This window comes from Metopolophium dirhodum, chromosome 2 (assembly GCF_019925205.1).
Source record: "Metopolophium dirhodum isolate CAU chromosome 2, ASM1992520v1, whole genome shotgun sequence".
NCBI lineage: Eukaryota > Metazoa > Arthropoda > Insecta > Hemiptera > Aphididae > Metopolophium > Metopolophium dirhodum.
In genome coordinates this window covers 24809693-24834452 of record NC_083561.1, presented here as the reverse complement: position 1 = coordinate 24834452, position 24760 = coordinate 24809693, and the positions used below count along the sequence as shown (strand labels likewise).

Below are 24760 nucleotides of genomic sequence, written 5' to 3'. Positions count from 1 at the left end.
GTTTTTTCTTTTTAAACGTCGCTCCCTCGTAATAATAACACTGCCGCTATAAACATTGCGGTGTGGCCCAGTGACCCCTTTCTCACCGCGCACATTACGTGGACGCGTGCAACTGCGGGGTATATACCTACAGCCACCACACTATACCTATATATACACCTCCGACAACTGCATTGTCTTGGGAGACGTTTCAAAAGAATTCTTTAACCCTTTTCATCTCTCGCGTCCGAGTTTTTTGCTGTGCACTCCGAAACAATGACCTGCAGCGTCGCGACGGTGACAAAAAACTGCGCTCCACGCTACGCATTATGTTATATTATTATTATCGCCTACATATTATTATTGTTGTTGTACTCTATGTGTGATGTGTGTGTGTATATTTCACTATGTATAGGAGACGCTCCGTTACGGTCGTAACAAAATTAGGTATATCACGCTTCAGGTCCAATCGCCGGTCGCGTTTCGATGTTGTAGGTATGTACCTATATTATGTCCGTATAAATATATATAGGTAACCGCAACACACGCCCGCGAGTGGGTCGTCGTCGTATTATATTGTGTTTTTTATACATATTTTATCGAGTTCTCCGAAAAAAAAAACCGCTTTTGTCCCCAAAATTAGGTCATTGCGGTGATAAATTTAAAATTCCCCCCTAACCCGAACACGATCTGCAATGATCGCGTGGGGGGTAGGTTTTAAAAAGCGATGCTCGAGTTCCATTTTATATCGAATTCGTTACACCAAAATGTATTTTGAACGAGTTTTTGGTGTAGATACAAATGTGAAAATCAAAATATCATAATATTGTGGGTACTTTACCAAATGTGAGAACCAAACATATTATATTCGTTAGAGTTTGTGACGTTCAGTTGAATTATTAAAGTTATATATTTTATACTTAACGTGGCTATCATTATTTTTGATCTATATAATATACGCACTCGTAGACGTGCAGGATGGGATCTGGAAATTTGTAGGATAAATTATAAAACTGCAGAACGTTTCACCCACACATTTCCTCTGTGGTGCACCGAAGAAGTAGAGTGAACCTACTGAGGTACCAAATTTAAATAAGATTCTTTATTTGACCCTCTCAGTCGGGCCCCCATGCCCCACCCTCACCAATAAAATAATTATGATTACCACACACGGTTTTTTGTTAATGTCACAACATTTTTTTTTTTTGGCACCAAGCAATTATATTATAATACTATATACTTACTGAGTGTACAAAAAAATATTTTTAAACATAAATAATAGGTACCTACTACCTATATTAATTATACAATAATTGTCATATAAGATAAAATGCAATAAAAAAACAACAAAACTATATACCTAATTAAATATTAAATACTATAATTTAAACAGAATATACCTTATAAAATATATCACTATGTTATAACTTTGAAAGGTTTTAAATCGGTGATGACTAAGCTCTCCTATCCCCCCCCCCCCCCCCCAACAAATGCTTATTGCATCAATATATACAAGTTATCTCAGTATTCAAATATATCATAATATATACCTTTATATATATATATACATATAAGATACTTTAGATTTCAGAATGCCGAAGCTATATCATTGAAAATATTTCTTTTACACATATTATGTAATTTAAAAATTACTTTAAATGGTATAATTAACTAATAATTAAGTTTTAATTCAACTATATAGGTATACCTATATTATTTAACGAATATATTCACGCAGATACAATATAAGCACTATGCAAATCTACACCCATCATGAATTGCACTGCGATAATGACATATGTAAGAAAATATATAAATAATTAATCTAGTTTCATTGTTGTTATATTATATAATATTTATTATGTGTAATAAGCACGTTCGACATTTTTACGACTTTCTGTGCAATATGTGTTAACAAAACTGATGAAGCTCATTTCGAGCCTAATTGGATTCGTGTTTATTGCTCGGACAATTATTACGTACGTGTACATAATACATATCATATATTATGATATATCATAAATGGGTTTAATATGTATAATGTTATAGGACAGTCCTATAATTATTATAGGTATAGGTATACGCACAGATGCGCCGCCGTATAAATCTTTGACGCTCAGAGAATCTCTGAAAACCTTGGCCGTTTTACATAAAATATAATCAGGTGCTTGAGGTGTTTTAAAATTGCGTAGGTACTATATAACTCATACACATACATATTTTCATGAAAATAACTACATACCTGTGCCTATCATAATGCTGTTTAGGTCACGAATGTAAGTTTATCTATAAACATTTAAACTGAATCGTCGTTTGATTTTCTTAGTCGTTTTTCCGAGCGCGTCTATACCTATATGCATTATTGCATCGTTAGACTAAAACCCATTTAAGTACCTATCTAAAATTATATGTAACTACCTATAATTCTACTGTTTAATCTCTATTTTTATTGTTCGTTATTTCTGCATCAGAGACCTGTTGTAACTCGGTAAATAATAACCGTATAAAGTCTTAAAATTTAAATCGATTATAAATGTATTAGTTTTGACCGGTTTTCCTAGTTTTGTTTATATAAAACAATGGAACGTTAAAAAATAATTTTTTTTTTTTATATTTGAAATTACTTATAATTTTTAGATATAAATTGAATGCATTTGAATTTTAAGACGTCTCGCGTGATATTTGGTACAAGGTTAATATAATACCACTTCTGTAACTGATGTGTTTGGCTACAGGTATACCTATATATTATATAGGGTTAGAAAATATTATATTTTATTTGATAATTGAATATTTTTACGAGCAAGTAGACAACTTTCATTTTATTTAAATAAAAATATTTAATAAATGCTCTATTTAAATAAGATATCTAAATCGAACTCCATTCACAATGCGTATCGTTATTCAGATGTCGTGAATCAAATAAAACAATATCGAATATTGTAATATGTACCTATATTTAATTTTTACATAATAGGTACAAATATAATATAGGTATGTTTCATTAAATCAAAAATATATTCGTTGTTATTAATAACTTATTAATATTTATGATTAAGGCGGATTATTTATGATACAAAAAAAAAAAAGAACCATAAATAACTATACGTAAATTATATAATATTATAGTCATTTTAAATATATTTTATTCGAAAACAAAATTTTGTTAGCACAGTCAATAAATTATTAAAATACATACGTATTAAATATATAGGTAGGTAAGTAGGTACTCATAAGCATACGCAAATGTTATAATTTAATTTTTTTTTCAAATTAAATTATAATTTATTTAGTTCTATGGACTGCATTAATAAATGCATAACAACATTAATATTTATTGTGTATGTAATAATTTTTTTAAATATTTTATATTACCTTAAGTGAATTATATGTATCCTCCACCTTTATACTTAAAATATAGGTATGACTGTATAATGTATCGGTAAATGTAGGTATACGCAAATAATGTTATGACTTAATTTTTTTTAAACTACATTATAATTTATTTAGTTCTATGGACTGCATTAATAAATGCACAACAACATTAATATTTATTGTGTATATAATATATAATAATTTATAATATATGTTATATTACCTTAAGTGAATGATATGTATCCTCTACCAGTACACTTTAAATATAGGTATGAATGTATAATGTATAATGTATGATGTATCGGTAAGTGCAATAATAATAATATTTCGGTCGTCGGGTAGCGTTTAAAGCATTTAATTAAAAATTGATTTATTAATTTGTAATTGGTATCTGTTATTTATATAACATGTTGTAAATATAAAATTTATATTTCATATTGTATAACTCCTAGAAAAAAAAACTATCTAGCATAATGTTATTAACGTTATACAGCATAGTCTTCATATAGGTATATTATTAGGCATACGCGTTAAGAAATCTTTAACAGTTATTACGAGTTTACGGAGGCCGCCCGTGTTCAATTTTATTTATTTAATAATTTATAAAGGAAATACTGTGCATTATAATTTAAAATAGTTGACGTATTGTAGGTATTATAATATTATATACCACCCTGTTCTATACCAAGATATATTATTATAATATTTGTATTATTTACTGATATTTGTGTGTTTCCAAAATTGTTATTTGATGTTAAATAATGGATTTTTCTCTCACACCAATAATTTTACCGAAGGTATTTACGAACATATTATTTCTAGAAAACTGGTTTGAATAATTTGTATTCTTTAGTACCTATCAGTTTATATATATAATATTATATACACCTTTAATTTACCTGCAGTAGGTGTGTGACATATTGTATTCAATTATATCTATATAAAATAACACAGTCGTCGTCTTATATTTTAGTGTTCCAAAAAAAAAAAAGATTTCATACCCATTTGTATTGCCACTGCAACTCTCTAAATCCGAATAATAATGAGTAAAATATTATATTTTCTACCTTTATTTTATTCGTAATATTATATTATGCAACGCTAACACCTATATATGCGATCTGTAAAATGTCTTTATGCGCGCGTGCGCGTTTAAATTAATATTGATATTATATATTTTTTAGACTTTTGTCTAGCGATCGGAGGTTTAATTATTTACGTTACTATACGAATATAATATGCGTACACATAATAAATACTAATACTAATAAATTACTTTTACTTTCAGCATTAGTCAGACTTATTATTATTATTATATTATAGGTTCTAATGTTCGAAACGCACTCGAAGGCTCGTACAGCGATACTATAGGTTTATTTTTTCTTTTTCTTATATTGTATTTGTTTTTCTTATATCGACTTACCGTACAGTATGTATACCTATATATTATATATATTTAAATGTTCAAGTTAATGTCGGGACGATGTAGAACATAGAATGATGCGTTTATCGAAATAAAGTTTTAAAGATAAATATAAATATCACAAGGACCTATATGCGGCTAGATATTCTGTTATAACATAACATCATATACGACTTTTCTCTTCAGGACTGAAAAAAAAAACTTATACACCACCCAAACGTATAATTATTTTATTGTAAGCCCGACGCTCGTATATGATCGAACGAACACATTAAAAAAAAAATTACAAAACGTCTTTTGAAAAATCGTTAGGCACGACGCATCACATATAATATAATTATTATAATATATTATGCATTTTACGCAATATAATATGTATTATTGTAACGCGCCTTTTAAAGAAATCTGTATAATATGAGAGCACATTGCGCAAGCCTACTCTTCGCCGTCAATTATATACAAAAACGCTGCTACTATATAATAATATACCAATAATAATGATAATAATAAACCTACACGTTTCTCGTATCGTATAAACATCGTAAACATTACGGATTTACTGTCGTGCAATTTCCCATCGGGGCAAACGGGTTTCGCGAGCGTATAATGCACAATATATATCTAATAATGTAATATAATATATAAATGTAGGTACGTATGTTATAGGTATGTATATTATTTTTAATTTCCGATTAGAATCTCGCGACCGATAACAGACATATAATAATAATATAATAACAGTACAAGAGATATAAATTGTTTTTCTTTTTCAAAAGTGAGAATTATATGTTAACTCAAACAGATATATTGTAATAATAATAAAATAAAAAAAAAATTACAAATGAATCGAGTAGGCTTGCCAAGTAAAACAATATTACAAATAATTTATATAATAAAAATCATAATGTACCTATATAATATATTATATAACACGTGTAGGTATACAGGTATACTTCTTGCGATGTTATATATTATAATAATGAATTGTAATAAAATATAATATGCCTATTAATGTGATAGATGCGCAAGCGCAAGCGCAGTGCATTAATTTTTTTTCTTGTAACAATCTAAATATTTTACATGTATTCGCGGTAACGCCCGACCAATGACGACAATGATTTGTATATTATACCAATGTATTATTATAATAATAAAATTGTACACGAAAAAGACGTCGTCGCAGGGACGCTGAGCTGCTGCAGGCCACGCCGCGGGACCACTTCCGGACGATCGGTATGGCACCCTGTTACGTATACTGAAGGTATACCGGACAGTTTTATAATGCACTCAGGATACATTTAGTATACGTACAGGGTGCCACGCATTATTCGTCGACATTTGCAGCTCTGCATCGGTGCTCGGACGAGGACGGACGGACCGACAACAGCTTGTACTTGGATCTCCGGCACATCTGCAGGAAACGGAAAGACAATAATAACATTATATTATATTATAATATTATAATGACGGCATAGTGCGTGATGTAAGTGTGTGTTCTGTAATAATACGGAAAAATATTATATTATTATTGTGATAAACCGAATGAAAAAAAAACCCTCTCGGCCGGACGCCGCGAACAATAGCCGGTGGCGACCAACGCGATATAGTATAATATGGTCACCGCGGCGGCGTCGCGGGAGAGAGAGAAAACGAGTGCGACGCGCGTGCAGCGGGCATGTGTGCGTCCGAAACGATACACAAAAGATTATTTTTATTTATCAACGCGTCGAGGGTGACGCACAAAGCACGAAAACGCAAACGGCGTACGATGGCATTATATTATGCTGTGCACGGCGATCGAATTATTACATTATGTGCACATACAAAAGGGTTAGAAATGTGTGCGGCAGAGGCCATGTTTGTTATATACTATATTAGCGGCCATTCGGCCTCGGCGGGGGCAAATAATAATAGAACGACTGCGTTCATTCGAAAACGAAAAAAAAAACCCTATACGTGACGCGCGGTTACCTTTTTGGACGGAGAGGACGATTGGAAGACGATTTCTCTCGCGGGTCGCTCGCAAACTTCTCGGCGCGATGTGTGTACGGCGACGACGACGTACAGCCACCGTCGACGGCTGCGGTATGACGATACGGTCTGTCGCGCAAAAGACCGTCGGCGGTGGCATTTTCCGCGGCCCGGCGCGCTGCAAAGTCACCGCCGGGGCGCCTGCGCCCGCCGTCCGCCACGGGCTTTTGCCAGGCCAACGGCGGCGGGTGGACGCGCGTCCCGCCCCGCCGATCGATACGCGACGAAGGAGTGGCTTTTCACCCAACGCCCAGCCCCCCCCCCCCCCACAGGAGCGATAAACTTTTACGCGCACGCGACCCGAAAGGCTGCGCATCAGGGCCCTCCATTCGCTACAACAGCAGTCCTATATACATCTACTCTCGGTAACTCTAAATTCTCGACGCGTCTCGCAACGGGTATGGAGAAAAAAAGGCCCCTTTTGTCAAGCCGTCGTATAATATATATTATAATAATATAATATCGTAAAACACTCATGTTTTTCGTTGACTCGAAATTCTAGCGCTATAATTCGAATTCATCTGCGATATATGAACCCCCCGAGTTTCTGCACATATTGTAGTATTATTATCGTCACCGGAACTCTATATGCACGTATGCACTGTGTGTATATATTTTGTTGAAAGGCGTTTGTAACACATTGATATCTATCGAAGTCGCGGGGGGAGGGGGGGGGGTGTTTCGGCGATTCGGCGATTCGGCACGGAAATATACAAACGCGGTATGCTCGCGTAATCGCGGTGACCTGGTAACGCGCGAGGCTTCCGCGAGAGCACAGCCGAAAACGCCGTACAGAATATAATAAAACTAATAAATAGGTATGTTATACTTGTGCCAGCCGAACACTGTTTGGAGAAAACGCGACGGTGGAGGGCAATATCCAACTTAACCGAGAAACACAAGCGCGTTTGCTGCATTAGATATACAAACTATGTTATTATAATATATTAGGCGTACGTGTTAAATTATTCTATATATATAATGTTATAGATATGGAAAAATCGTCACCTTTACTATTGTTTTTCATTTCCTCTTCACTTCCGCGCTGCAGCGTTGCAGCCACACGCCATTACGGTTATATTATATTGTGTTGGAATAATAATATAATATATTATGCAGTACGCGACGTCTGTTCGTGTGTGTACATTGAGGCCATAATCCGTTGATTCGAATTCTCCAGACGTAAATCCGTGAGTCTCGTCACACGCATTACGCGTGTACACGTTATAATATAGGTAATGGCCGTCGCCGCTCCACCTGGTCGCGATGTTATAATAATATGAATACCTGCGGAGGGAAAAACAAACACGGTATAATGCAACAACTATAGGTATACGATATTATGGTAACAATAATATAATATATAATGGAACGCAATGTCTGACGCGCACGGCAATGCGGCATTGCGCGACACTGTAGCCGCGAGGTATATAGGTACGATTATAAATACAATAATGACAATAACAATATGTACGTGCATATATAATAATATAATATGGGTAGGTGTATTAAGTGAGTAAACATGCGGTGGTAACGTACGTGCAGGCTTATTCGACGGCGGCGGCGACAGAGGGTCGTCGCAACACCTATACATATATACCTGCCGATCGTCGTAGTAGTCGTCGCGGCCGGATATCCGTTGTGTGTATACGAGACGAGGATGATAAAAAAAAAAAAAAGAAAAGAAAATATGGAGATAAATCGCGGTCTTCGGAGGCTCTCGCTATGGACGACGGAAGTCCGCGGCGGGTCGCAGCGCAGTGTGCAAATACTTCGGGCCCCGGTGCAGTACTGTGACGGGTTTTTGCGGGGGCTGGCTTATATATTATAAATTGTGATATCGAAAACGGGGAACGGGGAATACGGCGAGAGGCGAAACGAAATAAAAAAACAATCCCCCAGCTCTTTTTTTCGCCGTCTCGACCCTCCGTGACGTACGCTCGAACACACACACCGCCTTTCGCCTACCCGATATATGTATACTGTTGTACGCATTTATCTCTCTCTCTCTCTCTCTCCATATATATATATTATATTGCGTATTGTATTATACGCGGATGAGAATCATGGCCTGCAGGGGGTTGTTATATATCGAACGGGAAAAGGTTTCGCATCGTCAGCGGTGGTGGTGGTGGCGGCGGCGGCGGCGAGGACTCGGTGAAGTGTGTTGCATATATATATGTATATATAAATACGGCAGCAATGGCGCGCGCGATGGAATCGTATATATTATAATGGAGAGGGTCGCCGCCGCAGAGAGAGCCGTAATGGATTCCGCGCCCTCGCACAATGTGTATAGTGTATACGAGTTAAATTTTATATAAAATAATATGATACATATTATATATGTATATGTGCGGGACTCCAGCGTTTTGATGGCGAGATCGTCGCGTGTATAGTATGTGTGTGTAGGGTTAAAAACGACATTGGGTCCAGCGAGAGTGCGAGACGATATTATGTTTAATAATAATAATAATAATAATAACAATATAATATTGTTTTTAAAAAAATACGAACGGCAGCAGTGCGGTTAACTGATATGACTAGCGTATGTGATCATTGCTTATATTATATAAACTATGATTAGTATGATAGGACGCGAAATTCAATTTAACTTGATTTCATTAATCTACAAACCGCATATTATTATAATCGTCTTGAGCATGACCATTATATACAAAAAATAAATCTCATCAATATAACGACCGCAGTTGTTATAATATTAAGGGTCTTTAACCGAATTGCAACAGAAGTTATATATAAAAACTGACTCAAACTCATCATATTATTATTTTATCCGCGGAAGCAATAATTATATACCTGTGTATTGTTTTATTGCCGCGTGTAAGAATCTGCCTACGTATATTATTATTGTGTCGAAATTCGGTGAAATTAAATTTAAACATTTGCACAGGGAGGATGAAATTATGTATTTGTCCAGATGTTTAAGTCTATATTTTCGTTTGGAAAAATAATTGTGCGCATAAATACACATTTAGGATATAATATTGAATATTCTAGAAATTGGCTTCAGCTAAAGCTTAAATAGATAAAAAGCTAGTCAATAAATTTAAAGTAAAATTTATTCGAATAATATTATAATATAATATTATTCCTATCACACATCATATATTATAGTTTATTTATAGTGTATATATATATACTATTTGTGTGTTATAAGTGTGTGTAGTTTATCACAACTAAGACATGACTACGGCACTTATATTATGTTTATGGTTAAAAAATATTAATCTACTTATGCTTAAGACGACGATATATTATTATAAGTTCTCACAGACCGAACCATTACAACACGAATATTATAACACATTTATTATTTTATTGCTCCCGAGAAATTAATGTTTTTAATTAATGATTATATTAGTATGTATTATTATCTTTCTTTCACAGTGTTTTATATTATATATTATTAAATTAAACAGTAGGTCCCTACTCAAACTTACTTATAAATGGTGAAAATGCATATAAGTAAATTTTATATTTCCTTTCGGCAGTCTAAGATAATTATATAGGCTAGATAATCATAATAGCTACCATGGTGTATTATTTCCTCTAGACATTTTTAAAGTAACTGACAGTTGAAATTTGGAATATTACTGTTTATTAAATATAATTACACGCTCAATACGTTCAAATGATTTACTCGACTGATGTTATACACACAAAATAATTATTTGGTTTTTCGACAGATATTATTGAGAGAAACGCGCGATAAATATGTAATTATGTGTTTATTAACATAATCCGTGTAAACCACAGACTATATAGAAATATATGAATAATATGGCACGCAGTATTTAAAATATAATGAGAATCTGCAGATGATGATAGTTTTTATGCGTTTATATATATATATACACGCACAGCCGAGGTCGATTAACAATCTAAATTTGTTTTATCGAGATATAATTATTGTTAATTCGTAGCGATAGAGGAAATCGTAATAGATCAACATTCGACACACATAATATAAATATATTTGAATTGTCAGCCATTAACTATCTCGTACCTAATGATATTTTCACCGAGAAAAAAAAATCAAAATTTATTTTGAATCACAAATTATTGACAAATAAACGCGCTGAATAAAAAAAATCAAAATATACCGAGTCTAATAATTAAATAACATATATTATTATAATATTTTATATGCCATTAATCATTATTATATTATACGCCATTATTATATTATACGCCGTTTATATATAATAGGACCCGTATTACAATAGTTAAACTAATGTTAAACCGCGGAATTCGACCGGTAAAATCAGTGGGTTAAACGTAACCGAGGTTTAAACTATGATTATAAAACGGCCCCTAAGACACAAACGCATAAGCGAAACTAGACAATTTTATTAGCGCGGGCCAAATGATAAATATGAAAATAAATTCTAATTCTAAAATAAGTTTTCAATTTTAACTTTAAATTCTATTAAATCAGTATATTATATTATTGACCCGTAGTTACGCCAATGTTATATTCAAATATAGAAAATAAAATATTGTCCAACCAATATTATTACGACGATGACCTACAACTATTGATAAATATTGAAGTATAATAATATTATAAATTGCAAAGAGTTAAACACACGGCAGGAAACGCGTTCGATCTAAAGTTTCGCGGACGACGTGCTCGCGTTAAAGTCAGTAAATCGCGTCATATATAATATTAATGCGTTTGTGCTCGACGCGCTCGTAAAACAAACTAAAAGGCAATGACACTATGTGTATGTGCATACCGGTGTCGGACACAAAAAAAAAATTTATAAATACATTATTCTTTTTATTTTTACGAGTATTATTTTTTTCTCACACATATTATTTGCGACGGGTAGCCTCGGCGGCGGCGGCGACGGCTGAGCGTACATTTTTATTATAACATGAAAACGATTTCGGTCGGGCATAAGAAAAACGATGATTTATTGTTGGAAAAAAATAGTGTTCAAAAGTACTCACCGCCGTCTCTAGTCGTCTCAAGTCTTGTAGGCCGCCACCGAAGTCGTCTCAAGTCTATTTGGTCGTCGTCGAATTCGTCTCAACAAGTCCATATAATGGTCGTCGTCTCGATCTTCGTCGCGCTGTGGTCGTCGTCGACTTCTCCTGTCTTGACAGATGCGATTGACTATTGCCGGTACGTACGGTCAGCGGCTATTTAAGCCACTGACCCCGGGCGGCCTTTACCGTTTAATCGGTCGATAAGTATATAATAATTGTCGTACGATTATAGTTTCGGCGGGGCTTATCTCTCGCATGTGTCGTCCACCGCCGATTATATTATTTCCACACCGCGCCGTTGACGCACACAATATTTAACGATGTCGTTTTAATCTATTTTTCCTTTATTTAATTAAATAATTACTTTTATAGTTCGTCCCGACAGCGATATAATTGTTATGCCGACGTGATGAATTATAATATATTGTACTATATGCTCTGGCGACCGCAGATAACAATTTTATTATTATAATAGTATAATACCTATTGGGTACAATATACTATTATAATACACGCGTCTTATTTTTATCGTTTTCTTTCGTCATCTGCGGGTAGCCGAGTAATTTTCTTTCCTACAATCGAACCACACTATCCTGTTATAACTTATAACATTAATATTATAATACTGTTGTATACGATTTATGTCGTTATTACTTATATCCTGCCGCTCATGACCTAAATTTTGGTGTTCGATTATAACGCTCTCCGGCAACAATTAATTTTCGGTCTTGACATACAGAATGCAACGCTTAGGACCTATATCTACAGAGAGCTTAAATATATAGTAATTCATATTTTATTACTTTGATGTTAATCTACGAAAACAGAATTCAATTGTCAAATAGTTCGTTAAATGCGTTTTAAGTTTTCCTCCACATACTCTGTTTACGCATATTATGCTGTTATTATCTACTGAGTACTGACATTTAGATATTGGATTTTTGATTTAATGACAATTAATATTGGTTTAACTTTTGTATGGGACATTAGATATCTTCTATTGACATGTAATCATTTTGAAATGTCATATAAAATATTTGTTTACGGCTGAACATGCATTTAGGATTTGATGGTCGTAATAAAAGCGATATAAAACACTTTTAAAGCACTTACAACTATCTATAACTTATTCGAAACTAAAGAAATTTATCACTGCAGGCCTCACATACTCATTGACATATTATTATGAATTTCGATTATCGACGACCGACATTCTTATTCGAACGAGATAAATTATTTTACCATTATTTGCATACTTATACTATGTACTATACTTTTATAATACATATTAAATAATATAGATCATTTTGATTAACATTTAAAACATTTTCTTCATTGAATTATTTTTAGGCGTTTCTAACATACTATGATCGATGTATAATGTAGGTAGTGTTTGATTTGAGTATAATGATATGAGGCATTTGATAAAATGGATTTTTTTTTTAACTTGCCATCATATAAATTATTGACTATTGGATGGTATTAGACAATTCAAAGTTAAATTTAAAAATGTGAAAACAATTTACACAAAACACATGTTAATACAATTTACATTTTGTGACGACAGATTAAAGAGTCAAGACGGCAAAGTTGTTGAATATAATTTTACAGTACATTCTGTATAATAATTAAAAGGTACATTTACAAAATCCAATCAATAGATAACTGAGGAAATAATTACTTATGGTTTTACAGAAGAAAAAATATTGCTAAAATAACTGACTAACTGACACTGTAAATCAACAATAAATAGCAGCTATTAATGTTCTTTGGTGTTATTAAATTGGGTCTTATTGACGATTTTCACGGTGTGTGTGACGCATAATTATGTTTATCATTTTAAAAAAAAAAACTCAACATATTAAATTCTGTATACAATTCAAAAGTCTAATGAACCGCTTTTTTATTGTGATGCTTATTATTTTATTATTTTACGTTCACATATATATTTGTCAACATAATCCCAATTATTATGACTTGTAAGTACTCGTATATATTATATTATTATTATTGTATGTATATATTAATATACAGATAGACGTTCGATGACTGTGGAGTACGAGAATCGGAGAATTCATAATAACATACAATGTATATTTTTAAAATTTATTACCTCGTATTCAACTTCCTCGTTGGGCAGCATAAATATAGCAATTTACATTTTGTATTCCAGTATGAGAGGTCAAATAATATTATATAGTTATTACTTATTAGTTATATATTATGATGGAACAATTGTGATCGTTTTTCATGCATCATTATAGCAAACACGCCAAACAGTTAAATATTACGCATATTACCAATTATTCTAGTATAGTAATATGTATATTATATATGTAGTTAAATGTATATGATTATAGGTACTTATATGCTTAACTATATGCTTATACTATACCCATATTATACGGAAGCATAATAAATAACTGTTGGTCACTTTTTAAATGATTTAAATAAGTAATTTTTTTTTTTTATAAGAAATATACAATCTATGGTACTTGGCATAATAAGTATATGTGATAAGAGACTTAGAAAAAACGTGATTAAGAAGTCACCCACTAGTGACTCTTTGCTTGAGGGGAATTAATAGGTAATGAAAAAATGATTTAACTGTTGGACTTTTTTTGAACGGTTACAAATTTCCATTCAGACTAACTACAATTATTACAATTCGAGACCTATCGTGCGTCCAATTACCATAGCGTATGGTATATAATCGCAGTATATAATTATGTTATAGATTAAAGTATGTATAGCCTCCGATCTCAGTCCGTAATACATCTCAGCGTGAATATGTATACAGCTGATAATATATATATATATATATGGACTCAGTTTCAATATTATAATATGTATATGATTAAAATTTAACACTCGATTGCGTCAATAATAATTTATGAATGTGTAGACGATACCTACTGAATCTATCCAAAATAAATTCGTTCGACTTTAAACAAAAGAAAAACCGTATCAGCCCACTCATCGGTGTATACTATATTATGTAAGTACCCATACTGTTGAAATCGAGTCCAAATATTACGCCGTATACCTATAATGTTACCAGTGGTCGCAGTCGAGGTCGTTTGCGAACCGAATACTCAATGGTAAACCTACATAGTATTATTATTATCACAACCGAATTCACGAAGCGATATAAATAAATACAATATAACACCGCGAAGAATAAACGAAATATTATCATGCGTATCGTTTGGTATCCGATTTCCCTAGCTCAGCAGCATATATTCGAAAAAAATAAAAACTTTCTTCTTCCCCGCGGTTTTTAGTTTTTACGACCCTTGGCTTTTTCCTCTCTCGCTCTCTCTCTCTCTCTCACACGGTTTTTTTTTTTAATTTATCAGCTAACTATATACGCGCTGGGCCCAGAACAGCAGTTAAATTACAGTTTTTACGACCGCCTCGCCGGCTTGTCAAGCTCTCCGGGACGTACATATATATGCGTGCGTGTATACGTTATTACACGCGTTTAATGTATGTGTGTAAGTGTGTGTGTGTGTGTGTGTGTGTGTGTGTGTGTGTGTGTGTGTGTGTGTACGCAGCACCCCGTCCTCCCACTGCGGGATCGCCGCCTCCCGGCCATGCATTAGCTTTATTTTTTTAAATTACGCATCGAAGAGAAAAAAATGTACTCGCACACATTCACACACGCACCCACAAACACACACACACACACACACACTACACCGATGCGGCAGACTAAAAAGATGTATAGGGGCCCGATCGTATGCGAGCATAATAATAATAATATGATAAAAAATATAAAATAATATATTATACACGCTTTATATTATATTAAATTCGCTCGTGCGTTAAAAGCGTGCGCGTTTAAAAAAAAAGGGAAGAGTCGAAAAAAAAATCTCTCATAACAATTATTGTAGGTAGATTTTTTCTTCTCTCACATCGTATAATATCACCCGAGTTATACGAGAAACGCGATTGCGGCAGTACATAATAATAATAAATATGTATAAGCGCCCATGATACATGTATTTTATACATAATATTTTATATAATATATTATATGGGTGCGATATTATGATTTGTCGTCCGACGTAATTGAGACGTTTTTAATTTATTTCTATAACTAGGCCGTTCGATTATTACTATAGGGTATTGTTGTAACTGCGCCGATGTTTGAAATTATTCCATTTTAAACGATTGTATATTATTAAGCCATCACGCGACAAACATATATATATGACGTATTGTATGTACATATAATAATATACCGCCTCGAAATGGCGGTGTTTTCGGATGACTCATTCGAAGGTATACTTTACGACGAATGCACCGTTACTAAATATTATAATATTTTATCGAAGACAATTATATATGTACACGATTACGACATCATACGCGACCATCATTATTTTAAACTGTCGGATAAATCATAAACACAATCAATTCTGTGCTATACTCGGAGATTGTAAATTTTCTACCGCGTGATTCTTTGACAAAATAATAATATGATTATAATATTATAATAACATCGCATAAACGGCGTCAATCACGAATATTTTCCACGCTGCGATCTCAAGCGCGTTTCGATTTAAAAATATTTACTGCTGCAATATTGTAATTTATCCAACGTTTGGTCTGTGAGAGTAATACTATATACTTTATAGCCTCGATGTCTCATTACACATATAGGTACGAACAATAATTACAATTTAATATTATAATAGAAATAAACATCGTTTAAATTCACCTATATATTTCCTCCGCTGTACCTACGTTGGTCTGTACCAACGTCGAGTCTCGATAATTCAATTTATTTTCTTGTCTCTTGAAGTGTTTGCAAGTTTTGTTTAAAGTATAAACCTAGCAAAAATACAAAAGTCAAATTTATTTCTATTCTCATCGAGATTCGAACTATCGAGACTCAACTATAAACTGTAATTATATTTTCACCAAAGCGGGCAATGACGTAAGCGCACGTAGGTTGATTGGCCTATTGAATTACTCCCGAGTCTATGTCCAAACCTATATAGATAATCCGCACCCATTTTTCGATATATCACAGTCACTGTTTGACCGAAAATATACAGCGTGAAACGGGTTATAAATCACACCGCATACAACTGTCTCGGTGGTCTTATTATTTCTTTATTTCTACAGTTGTAATTGATGACAAAACGTGTGTATTATTGTCTCGGAATGCAGACCGACCAGCTAAACCAGTATACCTATCTGAGCTTTTTTTAATACGTGATTCTGCAAATCTACAAGTGCTACAGCGCGGATTAAACACGATTTTGTTATAATATAATAATCATAATAATAATATAATATATCTAATAATTGTCTCCATTGCGGTACCTATATAGCATATATGCATTCGGAACGTCAAATGGCGGGGTATTTATGAACAACGTGAACAAAATTATATATATGCCTGTAATACTTACAAATATAATAATAATATTATATCCGTGATGAGGTCCTACCTATTTAGGTATACTAGATACGAAATAATAATATATTATTGTGTTACAATACAAACGACTCGTTTCGCCCGAAAGAATGACATGATAATATTATGTATTATATTATATACCATAGTCTGCAATGTACAGAGGTACACCGCCGAATAGTATATTATCGAATAATAACATGTACGACGCGATGGCGTCGGTCATGGACGTAATTCGTTTATAATAATATATTATTATACACGCGACTATCGTCTTAAAACCCAATGAGTGTCGGGTCACGTTAACCCGACGGTCGGCGCATTTACGCGCAGACGGGAAAAAAATACCATTGAACAGGTTTAACGGGTATGCCCGGCTGGAGGTTTTCTTTACCGATGCACAATTCGATATTAATATCGGCCGGATTCCGTATAGGTACGACTCGTTTGTGGATAGGCCACATGTGCGTACATTATAATATTATACATGTATATACACTATACACGCACACGAACACGTACACACACACACACACACACACACACACACACATTACATATACATATGGGTAGTATAGCTCACCACTGCTGCAGGTAGGTACGGTTTTCGTTTCCCACACGTTTCAATACGAGGCACTGAGTATATAATATAATATAAACGATATCGCGGGGGTGCTGACACATAGGTACTTACAGTGGCGTACGAAGGATTTTTCAATTTGTTTTTTTTTTGGGGGGGGCTTGAAAATTAGTTACAATTTTATTTTTATTTTGTCCAGTCTAATAATTTCAGACGTTTATTTGAGGTATTTTAAAATGTTTGTAACTCCTCAACTTTTCTGGTGGAAAAAATGCTCTGATCATAAACTTCGATACCCGATGTATGTTTTTTTTAAGTAAATTTTACTTTTAGAGGTCGAAATGGAAAATGTTCAGTGTTTTTTAAAATAATCGGAGAAAAAAATTAAAATTAATTAAAATTGTTTGGTAACCAGCTTGGTTATACCGTCTTCACGTAGATTGTATTTGATTAATTAAAATTTTTTTTTTCTATAATAATTGTCAATAAAAAATTATTTATCCGGTCAAAAAGCTTAAAAATGTAATACGATAGTTTTTATTATAGCTAAGATATTAACATAGGCATCATGGTTATTTTTTAGAAGCATTTAAAGTTCAAATTTCGTCAAAACCACAGTTAATTTGTAGTTCAAAACTTATAAAATATTAAATGTTTTAGCTAAGGCTAGACAATTTAATACAAAGTATTTCATATACAAGTAGTTCATACTTTTACCGACAAATTACAGATCATTTTAGGAAAATTGGTATGCAAATACAATATTTTTTCAAAAATGAATTCATTCTTGTAAGACGCATATGAAATTTACGTCTTGCTTACTATAATTGACAGTTGAAACTTGATAAATATTTATTTTTTTTAAGTAATAATTATACGGGCAATGGGGGGGGACTTCAGCCAGTTAGCCCTCCCCCCTCCTACGGATGCACTGCACACTTATAAAGACGACGACGGTTTTTTCCAAAACAATCGAAATATCTTAGTTTTGGCGATTAACGTTGGAATTAATACATGAGGTGGGACTTTAAATTAGGTTTAGGGTTGCAGTATGGCAATATTACACGTATTTATATCATATAATATACTATTTGTATAAAATAATTGAAATAATACTCGTCCGCTATTCGGAGGTGCCCGTTAGTAAGCCCTCCCTGGTTTCACTGTATACATTATAATATAATGTACGCGTCGTCTATAACAACATAAACACGAAAGCACATATTTTAGTGATGTAATTTTTGCTTTTTATTTTCGACACATATGGCATACTATTCAGTTGTTCAAAATATCTATACAATGTACACTAAACGAAAATCGATGTTTGAAAAGGTTAAATTGTTTATGATGCGTGAAACTCGTCGTTGTCGACATTATGTACAGTACTGTAAAAAATATTTGGTTAAAATTCAAACGAAATTTGTTTCGAAACATCAAATGTCAACCGTATCGTGCGTCACACTATCTATAAAACCACAATGTCAATTATTTACTAACCCACAAGTTGTATATTATTTGTTTATACAGTCTGTCTGATTGAAACGTTGAAACCATAACGACCTTTAGAGTTTATACAATTTTAATATATTTAAATTGTGAACATATTGACTTTAATGATAACATATTATAATTATTGTCCTTTTCAGGGGCGTATATAGGATTTTCTTGAGGAGGGGGATATCAAAATTTTTTAGTGTTGATGCAACCTTTTGTTAGTTACTCCATGTAAGGCTAACAATAAAAACAATAATATTGATTTTAATTTTACTCTGTTTTATTAATTTATAAAATAAACTCTAGTTTTCTGTTTTTTAAGCACAACTCATCAATTACTTCATCTGTTGTAATTTCGACCTCTCTGTGACAAGAAAGCATAGCCAACCCATTAAGTCTAGTCTATAATCACAAAACACATACATTTTTTAATATTTATTTTAAAATTTACGAATTCCTTATCGTTTTCTGTCCGCTGTCGCAATTAGTTTCGTGTTCTACGTATATAACAGTATAATAGGTTAGGTACTAGCGGGTTTTACCCGACTTCTCTCGAATATAGTCCTATTTTAATTTTGTTGTTATTGTTGGGTAATATCACTCGCAGCCCACAGGATAACAAAATTATAAAATATAAATAGCAACAGTACTGCAGCTTAAACTTTATACCTAAACTAAAAAAAAGGTCAAGGGAGGGGATCTATCCCCCATATCCCCCCCCATAAATACGTCACTGGTCCTTTTCAATGAGTAATAGGTATGTAATAAATATACATTCATGTATCTATACATTTGTATCGAATAGTGATTCGTGAAAAACTCACTTGTTATTTCGTTCGTGCGAAACGCACTAGCGTTAATATATAATTATAATAATATATACTTTTGAGTAAATTTATGCAGAGTCATTAATAAAATGTGCACAAAAATGTGTACAAACACGATTCGTCTATTTAATAGCCTCACAAATTTACTCATTTTTAACGTGCAAAAATAATTCACGAGATTGCTACTGTGCGTATAAATTTACGTACCATTACAACTATAATATTATATAGGTAGTCTATACTCTATACGACTATAAATACACGAGTATAATATCTATATACAGATACAGTCGAACAATTTTTTTTATGTACCTATATATAAACTCGGAGCAGAATAATTTATTTATTTATACAATTAACAAACGAGCATCGAACAACAAGATGTACTACAGTGGGTACCTATAATAATATAATGTAGGTACCTTGGCGGGATTAGAAATAATAATTCTTCCTCGTGTGGTATAATATACGTACAATAGAGATCGGTGTGCGATAAACATACAAGCATGCACATATATATATATATATATATATATGTATGAGATATCAACATTTTATTATTATAGTCTTACAATTCAAAGATGTTTATAATATAATTAAAGCCTATATACTTCAGCGGAGTTGTTAAATTTAATTAAGTCTCTCGAGATCCGACGGTTGTCAGCGCGACGAACGCGTCCGTATAATTACGCATGATCGTATATTATTATTATATTATTTGGTTTTATCGGCGACACATTATTAAGTATAATTTAAATACGCGCAATTAAAATCCAAACCGTCCATTATATTATCTGTACATCATTCACGTTGATAATTATTATTAAATGTTATGTGCAATCATAACGCCAGAAGCACTATCAAAAAAAAAAAAGAAAAATCGTAAACGTCTGTTTAGTGTTTTATTTCTTTTATGTGTCTATATTATACCCACGGTTGATCTCAAATAATATTTCTTTCTTTTTTTCACAATCCTTTGTTTTAAATAATATTATTTTCACCGTCTTACGTGCGTTCCAAAGTGTATCCTCATAATATTATTATGAGCGATATACCTAGATAGGTAGGAATATTGGACCGTTATGATTATTCCATATAATATTATTATATTATACACCTTATAAATAAACATGTGTTTTTTAAGTTCTATTTAAATAGTTACCGCCGTTTTTATGGTTGTAAATTGAAGTCAATCAACTTCATAGGTGCAAAAAGCGTTTGAGATTTGGGAGAGCTGAAACCCAATTCTATAGTGATGTTAAATAAGCTTAAAATAAATGTAGGAAATGTTTGGGGGGGAGTTATTGACATTTTTGGGGGCTTAACCCCTTAAGCTCTCCTATTTGCGCCTATGATTAACTCGTACATTGATGTATTGATGTATCCCATTACAGGCCACGGCGGCGACCAGTAAGGCACAAATAATTTATTGAGACGAGATTCGTTTTTTTTTCAAACTTCACGAATATTATTACAATTTATTTTTAACGGACGGAGGACTATCATACTAAATTTTGCTATACACATATTATTATCATACCACGAAAGCTGCGGACGATTTTTCTCGACTGAACAATCGCGGCGAAAGCACGATCATAACGATATTAATATTATTCGACAAAGGCCCAAGTTGTGCCTTTTTAAAAGTCTGTCGGTCGTAATGTCATAATATATTTTTTCCAAATTGCAGTGTGCGCACACATTACGTTTGACGGATTTTTTTTATTATAGTCGCACTCATAAGTCATAGTCCATATAACTGTTTAACACTCGTTCCATATTATAATATTATCTTCTACGTACGAACAATAATTAATCATTTGTGTAAAGCTATCGTTAAACAAATTAACGAGCAGCGATAATTGTCTACGTTTATCGCTGTTGTCCAAATCAATATAATTGTTCCGAATTAATATAATTGAGCGTTTTAAATAGAATAATATAATATATAATTTGAACGTTTTTAAGACGACGTGTGTACGTTAATTATTATAATATATATTATGAGTCACAATATAGTCATAAATATGTGACTATTTGAGTACTTTATATCGAATAAAGTTCCGAGTAATGACGTATTATAACACGCATGTTGCCAAAAACTTTGAATTAGATATATAATGAATTATATACTTGTAAATTTTGCCTAACATAAAGTTAAGAATTTTATATATGTGGGTACTATAGGTAAATAAGTTGGTATTTTAAATATTGTTGTCGCGAAGAAAAACCTAAAAACTCAACGTGTGTGAACCAACTAATAGTGACAACTAACAAGGCCAATACATACGTTAAAGCCTTAAGGTATATAAATGGTAATACATTTATATTGTATTATAGGTTCTTATAAAGCACACAAGAGCAACTGCGATTTTCGATAAATAAATAAACCGTGAAATCAATGCGACTGTAAAATATCACATGCGGTCGTACGTTAAAATATTAAAATATGATATGAGAAAATATATCCGAATATAGGTAGGGTAATGTAATGGTATCCATTATCCGTATGAATTCTATAGATAAATCGTAAACACAACGCAAAATATTATTATATGGTTCCGACGAATTGTCTATGCCTACAATAACACGTCGTATAAGGTATAACTGTCGTACACTTTTATTGGTTTTCGGCAGTACACCTATGGCCCGCTTTCGACGTTCGATTGCAAAAACTACATACGCGAACTATAGGCACATTGACATATTGTGTCGCGTGAAATATGTTATGGACAATGTGTGTGTGTGTGTACGATTGTTTGTACAAAAACAAATTCCCGATCGATCGGTGTGAAAATTTATCGAGTGCCATTATATGCGTATATTATGATTATTATTATCGTGTGTCGCGTATAACGGGAGCGACGCAATATCAACAAATGACGTAAAGCCGAGGAACGCGTATAGTAGCATTACTGCAGGTCCGTACACCGTATACCTATTATAATAATATAATTTAACGGAAAATCCGCGTGTAATATACGAAGGGCCCTACGATATAACGACTCCGTTAAGTAAACGAATCGAAGAAGAAACGTCCCTCGTCTACAATGTTATTATCACTGCGCGTCCGGACGACCGCGTATTTCCTCGTCCGTCGTAAACAACAACGATGTATTCATTCGAGATTACAGTCGGACGCCTATATCGGATGATATTGTACGTGTACGTCAGCATTATACCGATATATACTAGATATTGTGTGTGTGTGTGTGTGTGTGTGTGTGTGTGTGTGTGCGTCAGCATTATATCGATACATATATTATATTATATTTACTTCCGAAAACAAAACTTATGAGCGACACGTCAAAGCTGCAGTGTGAAAAACACCGACGGCCATCGGCATTGTCTATATTATAACTTACGTATATTTGTATATAATAATAATAATATGAAATATCGTCAGACGATAAATTAAACGCGATCGTAGTTAGTAAGTAATAATATATAGGTATAAGGGAGCGAGCGCGTGTGAACCGTGATATAGATATAGGTACGCGTGAAATACACTGAGGCACTGCAAGAGAGGATAATATCGTCGCGTTATAACGAGATGATGGCTTCTATCCAACACTCTGCTGGCTGACTGGCTGGCCAACATATTTTTAGTCGGTTGCAGACATGATATTAATATAAAACGTCGCAGTAGATAAAAAATGTAAATGTATCTATTTATCCGGTGTTGTCAACGTGGATACATACGTTTTTTTTTGGTTTTTCATGAAGAACGATTAATAACGTCATATGACATCAATATAATAGTTTATAGGTACCTACTATAGTTTTATTGAGTACGAATTTATCGCATTTGAGTTAAGTTCTAGGATCCTGTGGGAGTTTTCTAGGAAATTCGGGGTCGGCATCGTAAACGTCAGCGAAAGTTTTGAGAATATTTGCATCCAGCCTGTACACAATACAAACGAATCTCAAGTGTGGAATATTAAACATTATGTATTCGATTTATAAAGTTTTACCTACATTTACGATTATATTCGTAATTGTCATGAGTATATAGGTCAGGGATGGACAACTAAAGTTACTATAGACTATAGAGGGCTAATTTTTAGAACTTTCAAAATATATTTTTAATGCAAAAATGGAAAATCAATAAACCATCGTAAAAGTGGATACTATTTGAGAGGTATTTTTTTCCAAAAGCACACGTCCTCCATCTCTTTTATAGATAAAAATAGATTTGTTTGCAAGCCACAATATAATTCTAATTAAAGTGAAACATCTTGCTTTTCAATTTCTACTGCCATGTGATTATTGTGAAAATAAATTATCCACGAAAAACGTGATTTGTAAATACATATAAACGTTAGCCAATAAGCATAGATATATAATAATTTTTTTTATCTCGAATTATAGTGAATAGTATACTGAAAAGTACCTATATAGTTTCCGAAATCGATTATATTACAACTAACTATTTTTGACGAAATATAAATAACACGTTTGTCTTTAATACTGTGTTAAAGTATATTATAATGATATTAATTCAAACATAAGTTTTATAGATATTGATTTCATAATGAAAACAAACGATTTGAGGTGTTTAACAAACGCAGTGCAACAAAGGTTCATCCGACAACGTTACA

The 24760-nt window shown here is 32.9% G+C and overlaps 2 long non-coding RNA genes across 2 annotated transcripts in view; one reads left to right on the top strand and one right to left on the bottom strand.

Annotated features, from left to right (window-relative positions):
* LOC132938231 (uncharacterized) overlaps positions 1-24760 on the top strand; it is a 320472-nt gene that overhangs the window by 4809 nt on the left and 290903 nt on the right. The gene's annotated exons all lie outside the window — the stretch shown is intronic.
* On the bottom strand, positions 4994-11978 carry LOC132939702 (uncharacterized). Its single transcript, XR_009664000.1, has 3 exons — positions 11789-11978; positions 7817-8095; positions 4994-6188 (listed from the first exon to the last, which is right to left on the bottom strand). It is a non-coding gene; the product is annotated as an uncharacterized LOC132939702 (long non-coding RNA).